At 38.4% G+C, this 23,194-nt stretch overlaps 1 protein-coding gene across 2 annotated transcripts in view; it reads left to right on the top strand.

Annotated features, from left to right (window-relative positions):
* PRKG1 (protein kinase cGMP-dependent 1) overlaps nucleotides 1-23,194 on the top strand; it is a 1,119,499-nt gene that overhangs the window by 626,247 nt on the left and 470,058 nt on the right. The window lies entirely within an intron of this gene.

Genomic DNA, 23,194 nt, shown 5'->3' with positions numbered 1-23,194 from the left:
ACACACAGTAAATTATGTGCCACATGACCTGACACAAACATATGGCATAAGACCCAGTTTTATTGTGGTTTAAGATATGAGATTAAATATATGTGGGAAATATGCCAAGTGGAGGGCCTTGAGGAAATAGAGTTGGAAAAGACTTTTTCTCAACTTGTTGTACTTTACTTTTGTACAACTATTATATGATCAGGTTATTAAAAGTGCAATAGATGAGTGAGTAAAATACAAGAGAAGCAAATAGAGATGGTCATAAATTCCATAAAATAATTTAAAATTTTTTCAATTACAGTTGACATTCAATATTATTTTATGTTAGTTTCGGGTATATAGTATAGTAGTTAGATATTTATATAATGTGCACCCCTGATAATTCTCACCTGGCACCATACATAGTTATTGCAGTATTATTGATTATATTCCCCATGCATCTTTGCATCTCTGTAACTATTTTGTTACCAATTTGTACTTCCTTTTTTTAAATTTATTTTCATTGTTGAAATTATTACAGATGTCCCATTTGTTTGTTTGTTTGTTTTCCCATTAACCCCCTCCACCCTGCACCCACTCCTCCTAGGCCTTCATCACTCTATTGTCTGTGTCCATGTGTTATGCATACATGCATACAAGTTCCCTGCTCAATCACTCCCCTGCAACCATCCTCCCACCCCACCTTCAGTTTATTCCATGCTTCTATGTCTCTTCTATTTTATTCATATGTTTATTTTATTCATTAGATTCTATATATACCAATTTGTACTTCTTAATCCTTTCATTTTTTTTACCCAGCTTCCCAATCCTCCTCTCATCTGGCAACCCTCAGTTTGTTTTCTGTATCTATGAGTCTGTTTCTGTTTTGTTTGTTCTTTAAATTCTACATAAAGTTAAATCATATGGTATTTGTCTTTCTCTGTCTGACTTGTTTCACTTAATATAATACCTTCATCTATGTTGTTGAAAATGGTTCTTGGTTCAAAAAGTTTTTACAACTGTGTCTTTGTTCAAAAATGAAATAAGCATTGCAACCAGGCAGACTGATTTAAATCCTAACTCTATATGTACTTTTTTAAAAATATGTTTGTAGCCGAAACCGGTTTGGCTCATTGGATAGAGCGTCGGCCTGTGGACTCAAGGGTCCCAGGTTCGATTCCGGTCAAGGGCATGTACCTTGGTTGCGGGCACATCCCCAGTAGGGGGTGTGCAAGAGGCAGCTGATCGATGTTTCTCTCTCATCGATGTTTCTAACTCTCTATCCCTCTCTCCTCCTCTCTGTAAAAAATCAATAAAATATATTTTAAAAATGAAATAAATAAAAATATGTTTGTATTGATTTCAGAGAGAGGAAGGGAGAAGAAGAGAGAAGTAGAAATATCCATGATGAGAATCATTTATTGGCTGCCTTCTGCACGACCCCCACTGGGGATCGAGCCCACAACCTAGGCATGTGCCCTGACCAGGCATCAAACCATAACCTCCTGGTTCATAGGTCAACGTTTAACCACTGAGCCACACTGGCCAGGCAAAATCCTAACTCTATATGTACTTAAACTTTCTCATCATCCATTCTCTGGTTTTTAAAATCAAGAAAACAATACCTATTTCAAGGGTAATTAGGAAGATTAAATTAAATAGAGGGATTATCATAAGTAGCCTTATAGTTGTGAGTATGCAAAACACAACGTATATTTTTTTATTATTTATTCTTGTATTATATATTTCTCCATATGGACAACTGTAAATCTACATTTGCCCACCCCTGTAATCTTCTTTTGCAACAATGTGAGTTTCATTTAATAGGGCAAGTACTGAGTATGGTTTCTTTTGTTTTCTAAGAGCATATTAACCCTGCGTATGACCTATGAACTTTTAAAAGATGCCATAGTTGAGAATAGAACATTGTTGTGCTCCAGATCTCATCAGCCACTTGATCCACCTCATCAGCCACTTGATCCACAAGTGTTCTGCTATGCAAGTCAGTTGCCACTTCTGACTATAAATCTTCTCCTTCCCATTACTAGCTAAAAAAGAAAATCTCATGAAACTCACATTTTTAACAACTTGAATCATAGGTACTAAACTTATGGACCTTGGTCTTAGAGAAGATTTTATGAATTTGATCCCAAAGGCATGTAAAGGCAAAAATAAATGAACGGGACTATAACAAATTTAAAAGCTTCTGCACAGCAAAAGAATCTGCCAACAAAACAAAAGCAACCAACAGAATGGGAGAGGATATTTGCAAACAGTAGCTCCAACAAGGGGTTAATATTTAAAGAACTCTTACAACTCAACACAAAACAAACAACCCAGTAAAAAAATGGGCAGAAGACCTGAACAGACCCTTCTTCAAAGAAGACATACAAATGGCCAACAGGTATATGAAAAGATGCTCAACCTCATTGGTTATTAAAAATATGCAAATCAAAACTACAATAAGATACCACCTCCCACCTGTTAGAATGGCTTTTATCAACAAGACAAGTAATAACAAATGTTGGAGAGGGTGTGGAGAAAAGGATCTCTCATTCAATGCTGGTAGGAATAGAAACTAGTACAGCCACTAGGGAAAACAGAATGGAGGGTCCTCAAAAAATTAAGCATAGAGTTACCATATGAGCCAGAAATACCTCTTCTGGGTATCTACCCGAAAAATTTGAAACATTTAGTCGCAAAAATATATGCACCCCTGTTTTCATTGCAGTATTATTCATGGTGGCCAAGACATGGAAACAACCAAAGTGTCCTTCAATAGATGATTGGATAAAGATGTGGTACATATATACAACGGGATATTACTCAGCCATAAGAACAGATGAAATACTTCCATTTGCAACAATATAGATGGTGCTTGAAAATAATATGCTAAGTGAAATAGTCAATCAGAAACAGCTAAAGACCATATGATTTCACTTAAATGTGAGATATAAAACTGAAACTGATAGACATAGACAACAGTGGCAGTTACTAGAGGGAAAGGGGTGGAGGAGCAGTAAAAGTAAAGGGGGTCAAATGTATGGTGACAAGATGATTTGACTTTGGGTGGTGGGCACACAATGCATTATACAGATCATGTATCATAGAAATGTACACTTAAAACCTTTATAATTCTATTAACCAATGTCACCCCAAAATTTCAATTAAACTTATTTTTAATAATGAAATTTAAAAATAAGGAAAAAGAGAATCCCATGAAACTCACATTTATAGCAACTTGGATCATTATTTGGGTGCAATTAATTTGCATTATGTGAAGATATAGATGGGTGGAGCAAGTAAAATCTAAGTGACAGAAAAATCTAAAGCAAGCATTAGACAGAAAGAAAAGTTCATTTTTAACAGATAAGAATTAAAATAATAAGATATTTCATTTGCAGCATGAAATGATTTATTTGATAATGAAGTCATTTAACACCACCTTACCCAACATAATTAATATTAAAAATTAAGTTGTATTAGTATATTATGCTAAATTGCCATTTTACTAATGATAGCTGATCATGTTTTCTTGCCTAATCATCTGGGTCCTGATGCAAAGACCTTATGATCAATAAGCCATATCCCACCAGAGAAGAAGTTTTATGTAATCACATGCATGTTTTTTTCCCCCTCTCTTTTGTTAGCCGAGATTCTCTTTTGCACCTAGTCATGCATTCTTAGTTATTTTTAAAATATTTATGCTCAGGGAATGAAGAAAAATGAGATTAGCAAGTGAATTTTATGATTTTTGAAATGTGTTATTTCAACAGTTGTGTTTTTTTTTCCCTTTCTATTCTTCCTTTCTCCATTTCTTCCTCTCTCCCATCCTTCCTTTCTTTAAAAATAAAATCCAGTGTTCCAATGCCTGTTCTGTAAAAGACATTATATTAACCTCTAGTCTAAGTACAACACTAAAGTATAAGAGCTATTGTCCTTAACATCAAGGGATTTCTATTTTTGTAGAAGAGAAAAGAATTTATCACTTGTTTAATAGATAAATAGAGGTAGAGAACTAGATATATTTATGAACACATGCGTGTAATAATACACCAGAGAGCAATGTCCTGAGAAATTGTGATTACAAGATCATTTATTATTATTATTTTATTATTATTATTATTATTATTTGTTTAATTTTTAAAAAAATCCTTATCTGAGGATATTTTTCTATTGATTGTTAGATAGAGTGGAAGAGAGAGGGAAAGACAGAAATATCAATGTGAGAAAAACACATTGATTAGTTGCCCCAACCAGGGCCTGGGCCAGGAAGGAGCCTGCAACCAAGGAATGTGCCCTTGACCGGGATTAAACTCAGGACCCTTCGGTAAGCAGCCTGACGCTCTATCCACTGAGCCAAACCGGCTAGGGCTCACATTTATTATTAAAAAATGAAAGCAAGTAACCTTTAAGTGAGGTAAAAGGATCAGTACTTTTAGAAGAGAGAGAAATGAATGGAAATTAGAAGTTGACAAAGTATTTATGCTTTCATTTCTCACATAATAGTGAAATTCTATTCTGTATGGAAGAAGGATAGTGACATCCATTTCTTGTGTTCTGTCCCTCAAGCCCAGCCTCCTGTTGATTCTGACAAGCATTGCCAGACCACCCTCTCTGCAGCTGAAATGACAGAATCAAGAGAAATCAGAGCTATCTTTGGCCTCTTTCCCTACCACAAGCCCAGCATTGTTAAGTGGCTATTTGCTGGCTTTGGGCACATACAAAAGAATATAAGCAAACTTCCATAAAGACTAGATGGCGCTGGCTGGGAATTAAATGGAAACGGCTGTTTTTTTTAAGGTTCTCTAGTAGTTTGACGGGCAAAGGCAAGTGAATTCTTGCAACGTAAGTTTGATATAAATGAGTGGCCTTCTCTCTATTCCCTTCTGCTTAACTTACTCGAGAGCTGTATTATGGACGGATCCCCTTTTACTCTTCCTCCAAGAAGCACTGCAGAGGAATAATGAGCTATAAATGGTGCTTACCCTTGAAGAGAAATATCTGCTAGTTCGGTGCTTTGGTGGGACAATACTTCATATTATAAATCCACCCACAGAGCAGATGCAATTGTGGCTTAGATATTTCAGCAGACACAGAGTTTATGGGCCCTTGGCAGGCTCTTTAAAAGCTATTGATAAATACAATTCAGTGGAACTCTTGTGAAAATTCATTTCTATTATCAGCAAAAACAGTATCTAATAACTCAACACTGCGAAGTATAATTAATTCTATACCAATTATGCTTCCAGTGTATCAGTAATATTTACAGAACACCTACTGATGCATATTGTTTTTCAAGAATCCAAGAAAGTCAATTGCTTTGCTTCACGAAATAACAACCGCATTCCTTATGAAAGTGCACGACCAATTTCTTTTACTTTTCAAGTACATTATCTAGTATATAGTTCCTTTAAAAAATGGTATCAAAGTAGAATAACAGGAAGACATTCTTTTTTAAAGATATGTCCTGCCTTTATTCTTTTGTTTAGAACTGAGGATGCCTTATTCATGCTAACTTGGAATGTGTAACTCGGGTGTTGTAATAGTGTAAAATCATGATACGCAGGATTATATGGCTGCTACAGATATAGGCAAAACTCTTCGTTGAGGATAAAAAGGAGTAGCATTTCAACATTATACAAACCATGTTGTTGGAGCTTAGATTTTCTTTTATTTTTAAGGATTCCAGGGCTAGAAGCACTCTTCATATTGAGCAACTTAGCACAGTCCCTCTGAGTATTGATTTTATTCAGCTAGGCTTCCTGGCCATGTGTTATTTGTATTTCTGTGCTCCTCAAATTTATTAAGATTTATTTGTCTTCCCTCATATCTCCAAAGTACTATTTTCTGTTTACCAAATCTTTCAAAGACTTCAAGCTCTGGCGTCATCTGTCTTTTCCTAAGCACCGACTATTGTGAGCTCTATATTGTGTTCACAGTGCAGAGGTCCTGTTGATTTCCCCAAGATGAAAACATTCCTGAGTTATGTGCAGAGACCTGAAGACAAAATCTGGCCTGAAGTTGCTTGAGATTATCCATGGGGAGAATGTTTCAGCTCTCTTTTTGTTCCTGCCTGGAGCCACTGAATGCCTCTTAAATCACTGACAGAAAATTTAGGTCAACACATTGCCTGAGGTCATTTAAATTTCAAATCTGCTACAATTTTTCTGCGTGTAGCTATTGCGAGGGGAGAGCATTGTGTCTACAGTCAGCGAGCTGGAGCCCAGACTCTGGCACAGAAAACTTCAGAGTCCATCCTTGAGGAAACGATGTCAGAAGGGTTGATGATTTTAAATTAGCATGCTGTCTTCTGACTCAGGGCTGAATTGGGAACTATCCTATGTAATAAAGAGCTAATATGCTAATTAGTACGATAGCAGAACGACCCTTCTGGACAACTGTCCAGACAACCTTCCAGACAAAGCCAGGGCTGAGAGGGCCAGTTGAGTCCCATGCACGAATTTCATGCATCAGGCCTCTAGTCCTATATAATAAAAGGCTAATATGCAATTTGACTGAACGACGGAATGACCGGTTGCTATGACACACATTGACCACCAGAGGGCAGACGCTCAACACAGGAGCTGCCCCCTGGTGGTCAGTGCGCTCCCACAAAGGGAGCACCGCTCAGCCAGAAGCTCTGAGCCAGGCTCACAACTGGCAAGTCCAGCGATGGTGGTGGGAGCCTCTCCTGCCTCCATGGCAGCACTAAGGATGTCTGACTGCCAGCTTAGGGGAGCCGCCTAAGCAGGCAGTCAGACATCCCCCGAGGGCTCCCAGACTGCAAGAGGGCACAGGCCAGGTTGAGGGGACCTTCTTCCCTGAGTGCACAAATTTTGTGCACTGGGTCTCTAGTGTAGAATAAGGTTGAGTATCTGTCAAATTTTGTGCCACTTGTTATAGTTTAAGACTTAGGTGTTTTGTTTGTTTGTTTGCTTGCTTGCTTGCTTACTCTGGGCATAGAAGATGTTATTCTGGCTCCACAGAAATGATCTGTGAGCGTGTCCTAGATTTCATTATGTGTTTCATTAAGTCAAGTGACAAGAGCAGATTACCCAGTGTTTCTAGGTCTCCAGGGCCAGCACAGAGCACAGGCACAAATATTGTCCCTGGATTCAACCAAAAGTTACAACTGGATAAATTCTGCTCTGTGACTGTTGACAGTCATCATTCCAATTACTTCCATCACAGCTGGCCCTGAAGATGGGAAAAAAGGATACAATTTTATTTCTATTTCTTAAAATATGCAGGGTTATAGCAAAAGTACGTCTAGCCCCCAGATTTTGGTTTCTCAACACTGTGCTCCAATAAAGGGAGCCAGGGTTAGTTGGAGAAATATTTGCTTCAGCACCAGAGTAGAAAAAGTCCAAGAGAGGCCTGACATCTCTCCTACTGCCAGAAACTAAGAAATGCTTGGAAAGTGGCAGTGGCAATCTGGAAGAATATAGAAGCCAACTTGAAAGAGCTGCCAAGGACCAAATCTTAGACAATAGAGTGACAAAATAAATAATGATAATAATGAGTTATAACCGACAACATCAAATAATATCCAGGAGTCCATCTGGACATCAATAAATAATTGAATAAACAGAAGGAAAAAAACAGCTTTCTTACAGAAGTCTAATTAATAAATATAAAAGTAATGGTAGAAATAAAAAAATATATTTTGGCAAATCACAGTAATAATTGTTACTGGTTAGAATCAGTGACAGTGAAATTACTGGTCAAAATATCAAATGCAATTTTTTTAAATTGTGTTAAAAACACACACAAGATATTTGTATAGTCTCAAACTATCCACCCTACTGCTGTGTGTCCATAGGTAAGATCTTTGGTTAATCTCTGTTTTTGAAGGATTTTTATTTTATTTTATTCATGTATGAATGTAAGTGTGTTTTTAGTATATATGGTTCATCAGAAATAGAAATACACATATATTTATCCAATTGAATACCACTTTTGTTGGTCATATAGTGATCAAAATTTGGAATAGATGTGTTTAACATTTGAAATCTAATAATTTAATTTAACACTAGAGGCCCAGTGCACGAATTCGTGCATGGGTGGGGCCCCTCAGCCTGAGTGGCAATCGGGGCCAATCAGGGCCATCTCGCCCAGTTCCTATTGGGCCTATCGGAGCTGGCTGGTGGCGGGGAGGGGGGGGGCGGGGCAGGTAGGGGAGAGAAGGGATTGCGGGAGGTTGGCCTACCATGGGAGGTTGGCTGTGGGAGTGCACTGACCACCAGGGGGCAGCTCCTGTGTTGAGCATCTGCCCCCCTGGTGGTCATTGCGCGTCATAGCGACTGGTTGACCAGTTGTTTGGTCATTCGGTCATAATGGTCGCTTAGGCTTTTATATATAGATATTTTATATCTTAGATATATAGATATTTTAACCATAAGCAACTATTCAGAACATCCCTGTGATATGCTGGTTTTTATAAACTGGAATGTGCTATTAATCATTTAGTGCTTAAAGAATTAACAAGACTATAGAGAGGTATATTGCTCTCTTTTCCTATTTAGTTCAATTTGTTATTTCATTTGTTCCCTTGATTAAAATATGCAATGCTAGAATTTAAATAGCCTCTCTTAAAGGTGAGCTGGAAGTTTGTGACAGATGTTTAGCACCTGACTGAGGGCCCATCAGGATGTATAACTCAATTATACCTACTTCTTTTAACTTTGAAAACTTGGTGATACTTTCTGAGAAATGTGGTTGTTTTTACTGCCTTCAATTATACTGTCTGATAAAAGACAGGCAGTCTTTTGAATAAGGAATAACTTTGTATCTCAACACTATTTAGCTGTAATCTTCTTGGAGACATTTGAAAAGATGATTAGGGATACAAATGTATGTTGAAATTTAACTGCAAATACTACTCCCAATGTAAATAAATCAAAGTGACAGTGTGGATTAACCAGTTACATTCTAGCAAATCTAAAAAATATAATTAGCCTGGTTGGTTTGGCTCAGTAGTTAAGCGTCAACCCACGAAGCAAGAGGTCACCGGTTCGGTTCCTGGGCAGGACACATGCCTGGTTGCAGGCTCAATCCTCAGTAGGGGGTGTGCAAAAGGCAGCTGATTGGTGATGTTTCTCTCTATCCATCTCTCTTCCTCTCTCTCTAAAAGTCAATAAAAACATTTAAAAATATATATAATTAACCTGGCTGGGCAGTAATAATTCTGTCATACTGCCTTTCCTACTTGGAAACTGGCAAATTCCTCTTCCATGTTGATTGCAGATATATCCTGATGTATTTGTGCTAGTATGTGAATTAAATAGATGGTGAGGAGATTTTAGAGTTGAAGAAATGGGATATTTAATGCAGAGTTGTCTGTAAGTTTATTCAATGTGTGTGTGTGTGTGTGTGTGTGTGTGTGTGTGTGTGTGTGTGTGAAGTAGATGTTTCTTAACCTTTTGCACTCGGATGTCGAGTGTGACTCGACACGGTTAGCATCGGTAGCAGGAATTGAGAAAAAAGCAAGCGAGTGCAAAGGGTTAAGTGTCTAAAATTGAGTAGACTAGTATATTTCTACTTTGAGAGAAAAACAGAGTTGTTTTCAGTGAGGAAAAAAAAATTACAAGAAATTCTCAAGCTCACTTATAGCTTTAATCCTTCTGACATAGCTGGGACATCAATCTTACTGCTAGAGACTGTGTGAATCATAACACTGCCCCAGAAACCATAAAAGTGGCTTAAAAAGGTCACTGTTCTATTAAGTTCACTGTGTTCTAAACTATTTGGGAGATGACAGAAAACACTTGTGATTTGGTACGCCAGGATACTTATGTTGCCACAGTAGAAATGGGTAAGATATGAGTGATGGAGGCATGTCTTGCTGACCTTGTTGAGAAAGACTAATTTCTGCACATAACAAATAAAATGAAGTAAAATTGCAATTTTGTGCAGGTCAAGGCATCATCTATCAAGGCAAAAATTTAAACAATGTCAAATCCAAAAAAAAAACAAGGCCAACTTCTCTTCCAGAGTATCTGAGACACTGGGCTGTCCCCCACATGCCACAGCCTTGAAGCCAGAGCATTGGTAATGACTTAGTCAAGGCATTTGCTAAGTTGAGATCAAAGGATGACCAGTGTGATGAAGCCAGTCACTTAGCAAATCCTCGTCAAAGGCTATCTGGTTCACTACTCTATTGCTTTTAGCCCTCACCTCCTGTTTCCTCTATATAGCTATGTAAGGTTGCTAACTTGGGTTGTTAAAAGAGAAACTGAGGCATATTATAATTTTAAGAGTTTATTTGAGCAAAAATCAATTTGAATAGGGCAGCATTCCATCCAGCAGGTAGAAAAGAGCTGTGCAAAATGAAGGACTTTTATAGACAGAAGGGAGCAGGAAAAGGGAGTTGTACAGGAAATTTTTTAAAAAAGCAGGTTGGTTACTGCAAGGTTGCTTTTCTTTATGGAAGGGCAGAGTCTGTCAGATTTCCTAACTAACACTAATCAGGTGATTCCTCACTGACTGGTTTAAGATCCCACTTATGGGAAAGCCAAAACTGGAATTAAGCCTCTGTGACAGTTTAGCATGAGCAATTCTAGCTTAGACTCATTGTGTTGTTCTTAACAGGATACATTAACTGTTAAAAGTTGTGTGTGCATTTTTTCTGAGGCCCCATTTAATATTCCTAAAGAGTTTTGAGGCTCTATAGTTCTTCAACAAGTTTTCAGAAAAATCCATTTCCTTTTGGTAACAGTGCAAGTTAATAAACCACACCTACCTTCTTGTCTTGTTTTTTTAAATCCTCACCCTAGGTTTTTTGTTGTTGTGGTTTTGGTTTTTTTGTTTGTTTGTTTGTTTGTTTGTTTGTTTTTTGTTTGTTTTTTAGATAGAGAGAGGGGAAGAGAGAGAGAAATATCAATATGAGAGAAACATATCTATTGGTTGCCTCCTGCAGGGCCCCAGCCAGGGCCCAGGCCAGGGAGGAGCCTGCAACTCAGGTACATGCCCTTGACTGGAATTGAACCCAGGACCCTCCAGTCTGCAGGCCAACACTCTCTCCACTGAGCCAAACCAGCTAGGGCTTCCTATCTTCTCTATAATCTTCCCAGTAAATCCTTGTTTTGCTCCAGTCATTTCAACATACCTTTATCATTTCAGAAAGGGTTACTGACTTGGAATGTAGGACCAGACTTTATCCAATAGTGTGGCATCTAGGCACATGTGGCCATTTGTATTTATATTTAATTAAAATTATATTAAAGCAAAAACTAATTTCCTCAGTTGCACTAGGCACATTTCAAGTAACCAATAACGCATGTATGTGGCTCGTGGATGTCATATCATCACAGAGGAACATTCCCATCATTGCAGAAAGTTCTGTGGGAAGCCCTGGTTCAGCCAAGCAAAGAAACTGTGGGTGAAGGTCAACTTTCCTCTACCCTCAAGGTTCTTCTGGTTGGTCTAATCATCAAATAGACATGAGACAGATTAGCAAGAGAAAATAACGAAATTCAGTGCATACATATGTATGGGAACCCCAGATACATGTGAGAGTCGGAGACCCCACGTGCACAGGAGGTTCAGGGAGGGAAAGCAAACGTGGCTATATAAGACATCCTGAGCTAGGGATGAGACAGGGTGCCTTGGGGACTTCAAAGGGTCATTTCTGGATGCTAAGAAGAGCAGATGCATAGTAAATAGAAGTTTGACCTGCCTTATAGATTGGTAAAAAGAGGGTATCTCTGATAAACTTTCATTATAGGCAAGGCCCCAAATTCAAGTTCTAAGTAGTTTAGGGAGGAGCAGAAGTTTCATTTGAACCTGCAGCTCAGTTTGCCTTTTGCTCAAAATAATCTGCACACCACAGAAGCACATCTTGGGGTGACTTGTTCTGAACCTCCCAAACAACCAAAGAACCCTTTGCCTAAATTTTATGAGCATTGTAAATCCTCATTTAAGCTATTATATGTCACAAAAAGTTATTAATGAACAAAAATAAAAAACATTTCAATTCAACATTGCCCCCCCCAACCCTGCCCCCTAAGTACCTGAGTAAAGAATGGCCCAAAAGCAGTCAGGAGAGCAAAGGAAAAGACGCTACAACAGACTCTTATTCTGAAAAGGAGTCTACCTCCATTTCCCTTCTTGAACTGTGTTATCTGCTAAAAACATAAGATTGCTAAATGTAAAAATGTTTCATACTGATTTTTTTTTTTCCTGCCTGACACGGTTGCACTGTTTACTGTGGTCACAGCTGAGCCAGAAACAGTTTGCTGAAGAGATTTATGTGACAACAACTATTTTAAAGTAATAGCAGGTGTCTCATTAATCTAAATTGTCTATTCTCTTTTTCTTATCTCCTGACATTGATTCAAGGCAAATGTAATTAAATAATCATTCTAAAATAAATGAGCTTCAAAGCAATTTAAAACTTTTTTATTAAGATATAAAATGCTGCCCCAACCGGTTTGGCTCAGTGGATAGAGCGTCAGTCTGCGGACTCAAGGGTCCCGGGTTCGATTCTGGTCAAGGGCATGTGCCTTGGTTGCGGGCACATCCCCAGTGGGGAGTGTGCAGGAGGCAGCTGATTGATGTTTCTCTCTCATCAATGTTTCTAACTCTCTATCCCTCTCCCTTCCTCTCTGTAAAAAATCAATAAAATATATTTTTTAAAAAAATAGAGACTACGACGAAGCTTTAAAAAAAAAAGATATAAAATGCTGAAAAGTACACAAATCATAAGCATGCAGTTCAATTAAATATTACAAAGTGAGCCCGGCCACAGTGGCTCAGTTGGTTGAGCATCATCTTGTGCACCGAAAGGTTACTGGTTCGATTCCCAGTCAGGGCACATACCCAGACTGCAGGTTCCTTCTGATTGTGATCTCTCTTTCCCTCTCCCCTCCCCCCCCCCACCCTTCTCTCTCCCTCTCTCTTCTCAGAGTAACTATATATACATATATACTTAATATACCGTATATATTACCAAGTGAACTCACCTGTGTAACTTCCACCATTTTAAGCTCTCAGAGCCCTTTACGTGCCCCCTCCCCATAATTATCTCTCCCTTTCTTCTCAGAAGTAGCCACTATTCCGACTCCTTCCACCATAGATTATACTGTCCTATTCTTGAAATGGGATAATTCAATATGTCAACGTGAGAAACATCCAAACTGGTACAGAATTGAGTTTATTTGAGCCAAACTGACAACAATTGCTGGGAAGCAAAATCTCAAGGGATTGAGAAAATGCTCTGAAAAATGGCAGTTTTGCCACTTATTTTATATATCAGAATCAAGGGAGAGATGAAGGGGGTTAACATGAAATCCACTGTGATAGATTAGGGAGGTGGGAGAAAGCAAAGCTTAGAACTCTCTGAGGTTGGATAAAAAGTAAACCAAACAGACATATACTTCTTTTACATTGGGGGGTACAGGGTAGTTAACAGTTAACATCTGCAGCACATAGGGATGGTGAGCAGAAGAACAAGATAACAGTGAGGGGGCCCTGTGGTCTCCTGCGCTGGTGGAAGATTGTACCCTGAGGGATCTGGAAAAGGGGGATTACGCTGACATTACAAAGGTATCATCTTGGATGCACAAAGACTATAGACAGTCTCAGTTAAGGTCAAGATTGACCTTTGTCAAGGAAGATACCAGTCTAGGACATGACTACCTGCCATGACTTGCTTTCAGTTAGGACCATCCAATGTGGCTCCTATAGGTCTCTGAGTTTGTAAGGCCACCACTCAGGCCTCCCTGGAGCTTTCCAGGTATAGTATGTGGCTCCTTATTTTGCCCACAGACATGAGTTTTTATGCCTGGCTTCTTTGGCTCATTATGTCCCTACAGGTATGTTGTTGCGCCTGGTTGTCTTTCTTTCATTGCTACTGCTGTCTACAATTCCATTAAATGAATACACCACAACGAGTCTACCCTACTGTTGATAGGCATCTGGGTTGCTGGTTGTTATCCACATTATTGTGCATTTTATTTATTTGATGAATATTTGCAGCTATTCCTGCTGGTTATACCTCTCAAGACATTTTTTAGATTTTAAAATGGAAGTGCTTTGGAGAAGAATATATTATTCAACTGTCCCTTCTTTATAAATGCAGTGTGTAAAGGCTTTGGTATTTTATTTTTATTTTTATTTTTTAGAAGGATAGAGTGCATTTTCAGGAACCAGTGTGCCACAACAGAACTCTGAGGATTTTGTATCTTAATCAATACACTCACCGGTGGCTCTGAGAAAGCAACAGCTTAGACTCATATGGCAGGAACTGTACTTCTCTCAGCTTGCAGAAGTCCCCACCCCACCTGTAATTAAACTCAGTTGCTACAGTGTCCATTGATAACGCCAGTCTTTGGGGCAGAACCTGGGATCTCATCATCTGTTTATTCTCAGAGAGCCGCTAGCTTTTGATAACAGCCTAGAAAAATGACCTCAATATTTATGTGTATGTTAAATACATCTTTAATAAAGCCCTAACTTGCCGATTGGAAAAAGAGGAAATTGGGCAGGACCGTAGGTGAGCAAAGGACAAAGAATTTCCCATATTTCTGTATCATGATCAAACTCTCTGATATGAGATTTTTCTTTTTCTTTTTTAATCTTGCATCCTAAGGTCCGGGCAGATGTTACGGCCTTCCTTGTGAGTTGAGTAAAGAAGAAAGTAGAGAGAATTAAAGATCAGGGAGAGGGCTTTTGTTCTCACTGTTGGCACCGTTAGCAATAGCAGTTTGCTAAGACAGTCATTAGACAACAAAGAGCTGAGTGCATTCATGAAGAAATGGGTCTTGCTTTGTCAGCATGTTCTCAAAATTTAGCTTAAAAACAATCTAGCGAATATAAAAGGCAACGCCTATGCAGACAGTTTCACATGCTGATCTTGACCTTCCGAGGCTCTGCAAGCAACTGGCATGAGAAGCCACTGATAGGGAGGGTCTGGGAAGGCTTCTGACAAAAGCAAGTAGATTATATGTACATTTCACCGTTTACTTGAGGGAATAATTACATTTGTGGCATTCACACATTTCGAGTTGTCCAATGTGGCTGGGATTAGGACTTTTAAAATAATAGATTAAATCAATAAAAGTGAAAAATTCTTAGGACACACCACCACCACCACCATCTCCATCCTACATCTACTAGAATCTGGATCTCTGCGGATGAGGCCCAGGTTGTTATACAGATTGCATTGTTTTCTAGGAAGAGGTGACATTGCATAAGAAAAGCATTTCATGGAATTTATTTGTTTCACATTCACCAGAAAAGAGGCCATATAATGGGTAAATGTCTGGTTTGGAGGCAGCTTATTCAAGCTGCAGACACAAGAGCCTTAGAGCTCCAGAAAATGGATCCAGGTGTGTCTAGTATGGTCAAGTCTGATACAGCGACTAGATGAGATGTTTCACACTCCTCAGGAACCGCAAGATGAACATCCATCATTTCTTGGGATACAATGTACTCATGATTCGTGGGATGAGTGTGGTGAACTACAATCTAAATATTCTCCTAATTCTTCTGCCTGATTTTTATGATACATTCATTTATTGGTATTTATGAATATTAACAAAGTATTTATTGAGTACATGGTACTGGGCCAAGTATTACTCTAGATTTTGGAAACACATAGCTGAAGGTAAGGTTTCTGATATTTAGATCTTATTCTTCTCTCATATTCAACTATTATTTCTTACAAATGTCTTTCTTCTGCCCTGGCCAGTTTCTCTCAGTGGTTAGAGCGCCGGCCCACAGACCAAAGAGTCACAGGTTCGATTCCAGTCAAGGTCATGTATCTGGGTTGCAGGTTCGATCCTTAGTCCTGGTTGAGGTATGTGTGGGAGGCAAACAATCTGCCTGTCTCTCTCACATTGATATTTCTCTCCCTCTTCCTCTCTCTAAAAAACAATGGAAAAAAAATATCTTCAGGAGAAGATGAACAAAAACCAAAAAAGTGTTTTGTTGCTGTATATCTGGTGAAAATCTATCTTAATAAGTTGTAAGTATATTTTACGTGCAATTCTGAGTCAGTAGTCTCTGCACAACGCACTGTTTTACAGGCAGAGTGCCTAAGCAGTGACCTATTGATTTTGTCTTTATTTTTTCTTGCCTTTTTCCTACTGGCTAGAATTGCTAAATGTCTTACTCTAAAAACAAGCCCTGGCTGGGTAGCTTAGTTGGTTAGACTGTCATCCCGCTATGTCAGGATTGTGGGTTCAATCCCTGGTCAGGGCACTACAAGAAGCAAGCAGTGAACACATAAATAAGTGGAACAACAAATTGATGTCTCTCTCTCAAAAAAAAAAAAAATCAATCAATCAATCAATCAATCAAACAAACAAACAAAAGCCATTCTCTATTAGATCTCATGAAGATCTCACTTGTGAATTATTTTGAGCCCCAAAGGTATTTTCCACCTAGATTCCTGTGATTTTTTTTTAAACATAATTGGTCTCTTTCTGAAAAATCTTTCTCAAATATATTTCCCTTTTTCCCCCCACTTCCCTTCCTAAAGCTTTTGAGTTTATCCCTAAATCTTTCAGCACAAAGATCAAATTCTTAAACTTATCTCTCAAGGCATTGAGAACCTAGGCCCTGCCTTATCTCCTACTACTTCATACTCCCCTGCTCACCAAACCAAACAATTTACTTAGCTCTCTGAGAATACTCTGCTAGGGCATGTTCCTGGGTTGCAGGTTCATTCCAAGGTCTTGGCTCAATATAAATCCTCTGCCCAGAACAGCTCTTCACTAACTCCTCTTGGTCTTCAAAACCAAGTTCTGTTCCAGAAAACTCCTCTAATCACTTTCTTGTGCTTTTACTTGTACCGCTGCAGCACAGCAGCCCTGGAGTACTCTGCACTGCCTCCTATTGGGGGTTCTCCTCTCTAGACTGTCTACCCTCCTCCTGGGCAAAGCAATTCTCAGAATACCTGGGACGAAGTAGACACTGAACAAATGAACAACTAATGGTGGCAGGGTCCTTTCCAGTTGTTCTGAATCGTTATTGTCTGGCATATGGTGGGCATTAGATAAGTGCTCACTAAAAGAATAAATGAATACAATGAGCTAGTTACACTTGTATTTCTTATCTTGTGATTACTACATATTGTACAAGAATTTATTAACAATGAAGTGGTACATTTCTTTAAGTACATGGGTACTAGCACTGGACTGGGAGTTTTAACGATGCTGTTAATACTGCAAATTAGTGATGGAAATAACTAGTCAGTTGATTCACCTATGATTTTGAACCAGGACCTCAAGTGACATCCAGCCATGAAATAACTACTTCCTCTATGTGCTACCCAATATATTAGCTCCTGGCCACATATGGCATCTAATCAATTAATTAATTAAATAAAAGTGAATAGATCTTAAAATTGCACCACAAGTTGTTTTAAATAGCCACATGTAGTTAGTGGCTGCCATATTAAAAGCATAGATATGGAATATTATATTTAAATTAATTTTAATATTATATTTAAATTAATTTTATAGTAACTGGTTTATAAAATGGAAAATTACCTATTTTGCTTTTATATTTTATAAGTAAAATTTTGAACAGAAATACAGTAGTCATAAGTAAATACTCTCCAAAACATGATGAATAATTTTACATAAATCTCCTTATAAAAACCAAAAAGTGTTAGCTAAATTAATATCAAGTGAATGTAAAAAAATGATACGCATTTCCCGGCTGGTATGGCTCACTGGTTGAGCATCGACCCAAGAACCAGGAGGTCATGGTATGATTCCCAATCAGGGCACATGCTCGGGTTGCCGACTTAATCCCTGATAGGCAGCCAATTGATAATTCTCTCTCCTCATTGATGCTTCTATCTCTCTCTCCCTTCCTCTCTCTGAAATCAATAAAAACATTTTTTTTAAAATGCTACTCATTGCATTCCACCCCCCCAAAAAAATTCTGTAACTTTAAATTTCAATGTAATTCAGTATTGTAGTAATTTTCTTAAGTCAGATCAGAAACACTAGATATGTGTAAAACACAAAATACTATATGAGAATTAGTTAAATTATAATATTTTGGTGTATTTATTCTGAAATTTTTAATTCATAGTCTAGCTTGGTGTGTACCATCTTTGAAAGCATGAAGGACTAAGCTGTGAATGAATACTTCATTCATAAAACAAACATTTAAGATACTTGTGCCCTATATATAACATCACAACAAATCGTAAAAATATTTTCTCAAACTTTTTTATATGGTTATTAAAGTTTGCTTTAGATAAAAGGAAACACGTTTAGAAAATCTGTCCTCAATTGTACTAGATAAAGCTATCAGAAATCGAAATATACAAGCCATAAAGTTCAAGCTAGATAAAACTTTGATAGCATTTCAGAGGATTTAGGGAGTTTGCAATCTCTTGGGTCAAACAGAATCGGCTGTTAGAGGGGTTTTTTCAACAGAAGATTGCCTTCACCATTGTGAACTTTGTATTATATTTCTTCTTGTACAAAATACAGCTTTACTACATAAGGATATATAAGAAGAGTGGTAAAGGAGAGAGGTAACAGTTTTCTTTCCCTGCCTAAATCTATGACCTGTATCTTAAAACCCCTCCTTCTCTGGTAACTGACTTCTCTCAGGGGTTCTTTCTTTCCTACGAGGTGCAGGTCCTCATAGCTGAGCTGATTCTGTCCATCCTCTATTTCTCTCTTTCTTTCAGCATGCAGAGAGCAATAAATAGCTGGCTCATGTTTTCATATTGCTCTTATGGCTTCTATTTCCACAGCTTTATTTTATTTTATTTTATTTTATTTATTTTTTATTATTTATTTTAGAGAGGAAGGGAGAGGGAGAGAGAGACAGGAAAATCAATGATGAGAGAGAATCCTCGATCAGCTGCCTCCTGCACACCCCCTAATGGGAATCAAACCCACAACCCGGGCATGTGTCCTTGGCTTGAATCAAACCTGGAACCCTTCAGTCCATATGCCGACACTATCCACTGAGCCAAACCAGCTAGGGCCACAGCTTTATTTTTTAAGGAATAACAGCCATATCTAACACATATCACATATCAAGAGCTTACTATGTGTTGACGTGTTGCAAAGTGCATTATTAAACAATGCTCTCCATTACCCTAAGAGAGAGTTGGCTCAGTGTACAGATTTTGAAAGTGAAGCCTAGAAATGGGTCCCACCGGTAGGTAGTACTACCAGAGTCAGAATTTGAAAACTGGCAGACTGAGCTCTTTATGACAACACTGCGTTGCTTCCCTGGAGAAGCACCCTCTTTTCCCTTCACGTTCAACTGTCTTCATTGCGTAGGGGAGAAACCAGTTTTCCTGCACTCTCCTAGGCTCCCTGGCTGAGTCTGAAAATTAAACTGACAAAGGCAGATTAATGGGAAGAAAGCATCACCAAATTTATTTCATGTAAGGTTTGCACGACCCAGGAGCCTTCACCAGGAAAGGAAGACCTGATGAAACAGGCATGAGTACTTCTATGCTAGGTTTGAGGAAGAGGGCACAATGGGGGAGGAATATCATAGGTGAAGGAGTATAGGGTAATTATCATGAACTAGGAAAATTTAGCAAGACCTGTTTACCAAGATTCTTTGGGGCATTCCTTTGTCTTCAGAGATAAGCATGCTCCTTTCTGTTTCAGGGGAGATGGACAGGAGACAGTCAGAGTGACCTTTCTGCTTCTGCTATTTTTTTCCCCCAAACTTCTTCAGCGTAAAGTATTCAGTATGCCAGGGTGCCATATTTTGGGGAAGAGTGTCCTGAACCCCACTGATATGTATAAACTATGAAAAGTATTACCTGCTATTTCCAAAGAGTATTAGAATGTATTTGAAAACCCTCACTTCTATGACTGCAATTGACTCCTCCTAGTTCAGGTCAGTTCTTAAATCACAAAAGAATGAATTTCTTTTGTGTTTTAGAGACTTTCTCATATGATTATCCGCTTAGAAACTTTGAATTTACAAACCATGTTATTTATAATAAGTAGATCACAGGGAACAGACATTTCTTCAAGGAAGATATACAAAATGCCAATAAGCATATGCAAAGATACTGAATATCACCAGCCATCAGGAAATGCAAATCAAAAGCACAAGGAGATACCAGTTCTCACAAACACACACACACACACACACACACACACACACACACACACGTGTGGGTATAATCAAGAAGAAATTAAAAGAAATTGACAAAGGCATGGAGAAACTGGACCCATTGTTATGGGAATGTGAAATGGTGCAGTCACTTTGGGAAATGGTTCTTCTAAAGGTGAACATAGAGTTATCATATGCAATTCCTCTCCTAGGTATATGTCCAAGAGAAATGAAACATAAAGGCACACAAAGTCTTGCACACAAATGTTAATAGCACCATTCATAATAGCCAAAAGGTAAAATAATATAAATATCTATCAACTAGTGAATGGATAAAGTCCTATATCCATACAATGGAATATTATTTGGCAATACAAAGGAATAAAGTACTGCAGTATATGAATCTTAAAAAACATGCTAAGTGAAAGAAGTTATTTACACACTCACTCACAAACATATTGTATTATTCACCTTATATGGAATATCCATAATATCTAGAGAGACAGAAAGCAGATCAGTAGTTGCCTAGGGCCAAATGGGGAGGAAAGAGAGTGGGGGGTAAATGCTAATGAGTACAGGATTCTTTTGTGGGTGATGAATATGTTTTAAATTTAGGTTGTGTTAATGGTGCAAACTCTGAGTATGCTAAAAACCACTGAATCATATATTTAAAATGGCTAAATTTTATAATATATATGTTATATATTAATACAAATGCAAAAATAGGTCACATGATCATTTAAATTAGATGTTAACCAGAATTATACAGAAGAACATATTTAGTTTTATAGATTTTTTAAAAATTGATTTGAATATGTAATACCTTAATCAATAAAGAAATTTTTTAAAAAATGATTTGAGAGAGAGAAAGAAAAAAAGAGAAGAAAGAGAAAGACCAATCTGTTGCCTCCAAAATGCATCCCTACCTGTACTGGAGATGGGACCCAAAACCTATGTGCTCTGATGGTGAATTGAACCTGCCACCTTTTGGTGTACAGGTCGAGGCTCCAAGTCACTGAGCCACATGTTCCAGGGTGAGGATCCTATAGAATTCTTATAATCTATTGTTATTCCATATAAATATGTCCATTCTTCAAGTGTGTTGTCTTTTTCTCTCTAGTCTACCATATCCTCCATTTAGTTGGTTCACGGAAGAAAAAGAAAATTTTAAGGACAAAAGGTTGATTTTATACATCTTTCACTGTTGCTTACAAATCACCTCTCTATAGACCTGTGATGAACTTCCTCACTCAGTGGAAATGATTGATGCCTGAGGTTCCTTCACATCGTCCCCAGTGTGAAACTGTTTTACTATCTTCCTTCTTAAAGCAGAATGATATAATGGGGAGAGGAAGGGCTGGGAGTCAGACAAACAGATTCGGTGGTGCTTCTACCTCCTACAAGCCAGGTCACTCAGGGCAGACTAGTTAACTTCTGTGAGTGTATTTCTTCATACTGCTTCCAGACTTTTGTGAAATTCGAGATGACATATGTCAAGTACCTGGCATTCAGTAGGTTCTTAAATGCTTTTTACATGTTAACTGTGACACAACCTTCCAGAAGAGGGCACAGACCTTATCTTTGAAACTGTATTATAGATTTGGGGCACTTGAAATAGCCTTGCTACCACTGCCCTCTCTCAAAAGCAGGTATCTCCCCTCTCCCCAATCTTGTGGCTAAGGGCAGAAATTCCACTATGATAAGCTTTTTCCAGCAATTCAAAACATTTGATTACTGTGTAAATAAAAATGCCTTTTAGAGTAAAAGTGTTTTGAACAATTATAATTTATGTCTATATCAATACAAGTGATCCCCCCTCCCCCATACTTTCCTTATCAAAACAAAAGCCTTCAGTGGTATGGCAAGTAAGACCCAAAAGATACAATGGGCGCCTGAAGATGAGCAGGAGAGGGTGCTACTTGCTTGAGGTGGCAGCCATGATCATGTATGTGGGTCAGGTCTGTGGTTTGGGGGGACTTAGTGGGAAAAAAATTAAGCTGTCTCCCTGCTCCCCTCCGCCCCCCTTTTCCCTCTCTCCCCCTGAAGAGGGTATTTGTGCAGAACCATCACTTCCCAGCCCTGATAATTTGCAGAACTTCACCAGTGTTTGCCCTGATAGGAAGTCAGTTTCACAGCCCTGCCCTGGCTGGCTCCGGCTGTGTCACTGGCCAGCTCATCCATCTTCCCTCTCCTTGTGAGTGAGGCTGGGTGAAAGATTGGACAGGCGATGAAGCCTCTTTTCTCCACTCCCCAAGATTACCCAGCTCTGTTCCTCAGGAGGGGCAGTGTTAGGGCCTTTTTCAAACCAAGCTGTTATTTCAAGGCTCACCTATTTTGCATAGCCCAGCAGAAGCGCTCACTAGGGAGGAAATTGCTAAATTGAGTTTATCTGAAAACAACGACAACAAAATCCCCAACAATCAATTATTCTATAAATCATCTCACTTCCGCTTCACAAAATATTCTAATTAAGCAAGTTGTTTCCCCTCCATACAAACAAAGCCCCAAATTAAGAACTAGAATACAGGCAGTCTGAATGAATACATGTGACAATGAGAGATTCCCATGTTCTTAGGTCATCTGCACAGCCTCACCATGAGGCCCTGACGTCACCATTTCAAAGGCCTTTGACTGGATATAAATTGTTTGCTAAAAAACGTTTAATTACTTAAATGTTTCTTATGGGAAGAAAATCCTATTTTGCTTAATCTATAAATGTTGGCTTGGTGAATCTGTACCCTTAATTAGGATCAGGTTCAAGTACAAAGTTTAAAGGCACAAATTGCAGTATAGAGGTGTGTTGTTGTTTTTTTATAATTTCCAATAAATCTACTGAGAATAACAGAACAAAGGCTGGGCAGATACTGTTAACTGCTCCTGTTATGCCGGTTCCTTCCTTTTGGAGTATAGGAAGATTTAGATAAGGTTAAAAAAATACTGAGCAGCACAATTCTATGGAGGGTTTACTCCTCAAGGAAGCACCATGCTAAGTAGATGGTTTCGGGATTTCTGCTGTTTGTCTACTAAATGATAAGATGTGTGAGGTTATTTAGGAAGTATTTCAGGGTCATGGAGAAAGACATTTACAAAGGGAAGTGTAGTACCCCAGTATGCAGTCAGTAACATTCTTGACTGGATAGTAATATATTTTAGCAAGATGATA

Source organism: Eptesicus fuscus, chromosome 17 (genome assembly GCF_027574615.1).
Source record: "Eptesicus fuscus isolate TK198812 chromosome 17, DD_ASM_mEF_20220401, whole genome shotgun sequence".
Taxonomy (NCBI): Eukaryota; Metazoa; Chordata; class Mammalia; order Chiroptera; family Vespertilionidae; genus Eptesicus; species Eptesicus fuscus.
This window is presented reverse-complemented; position numbering and strand designations above follow the sequence as displayed.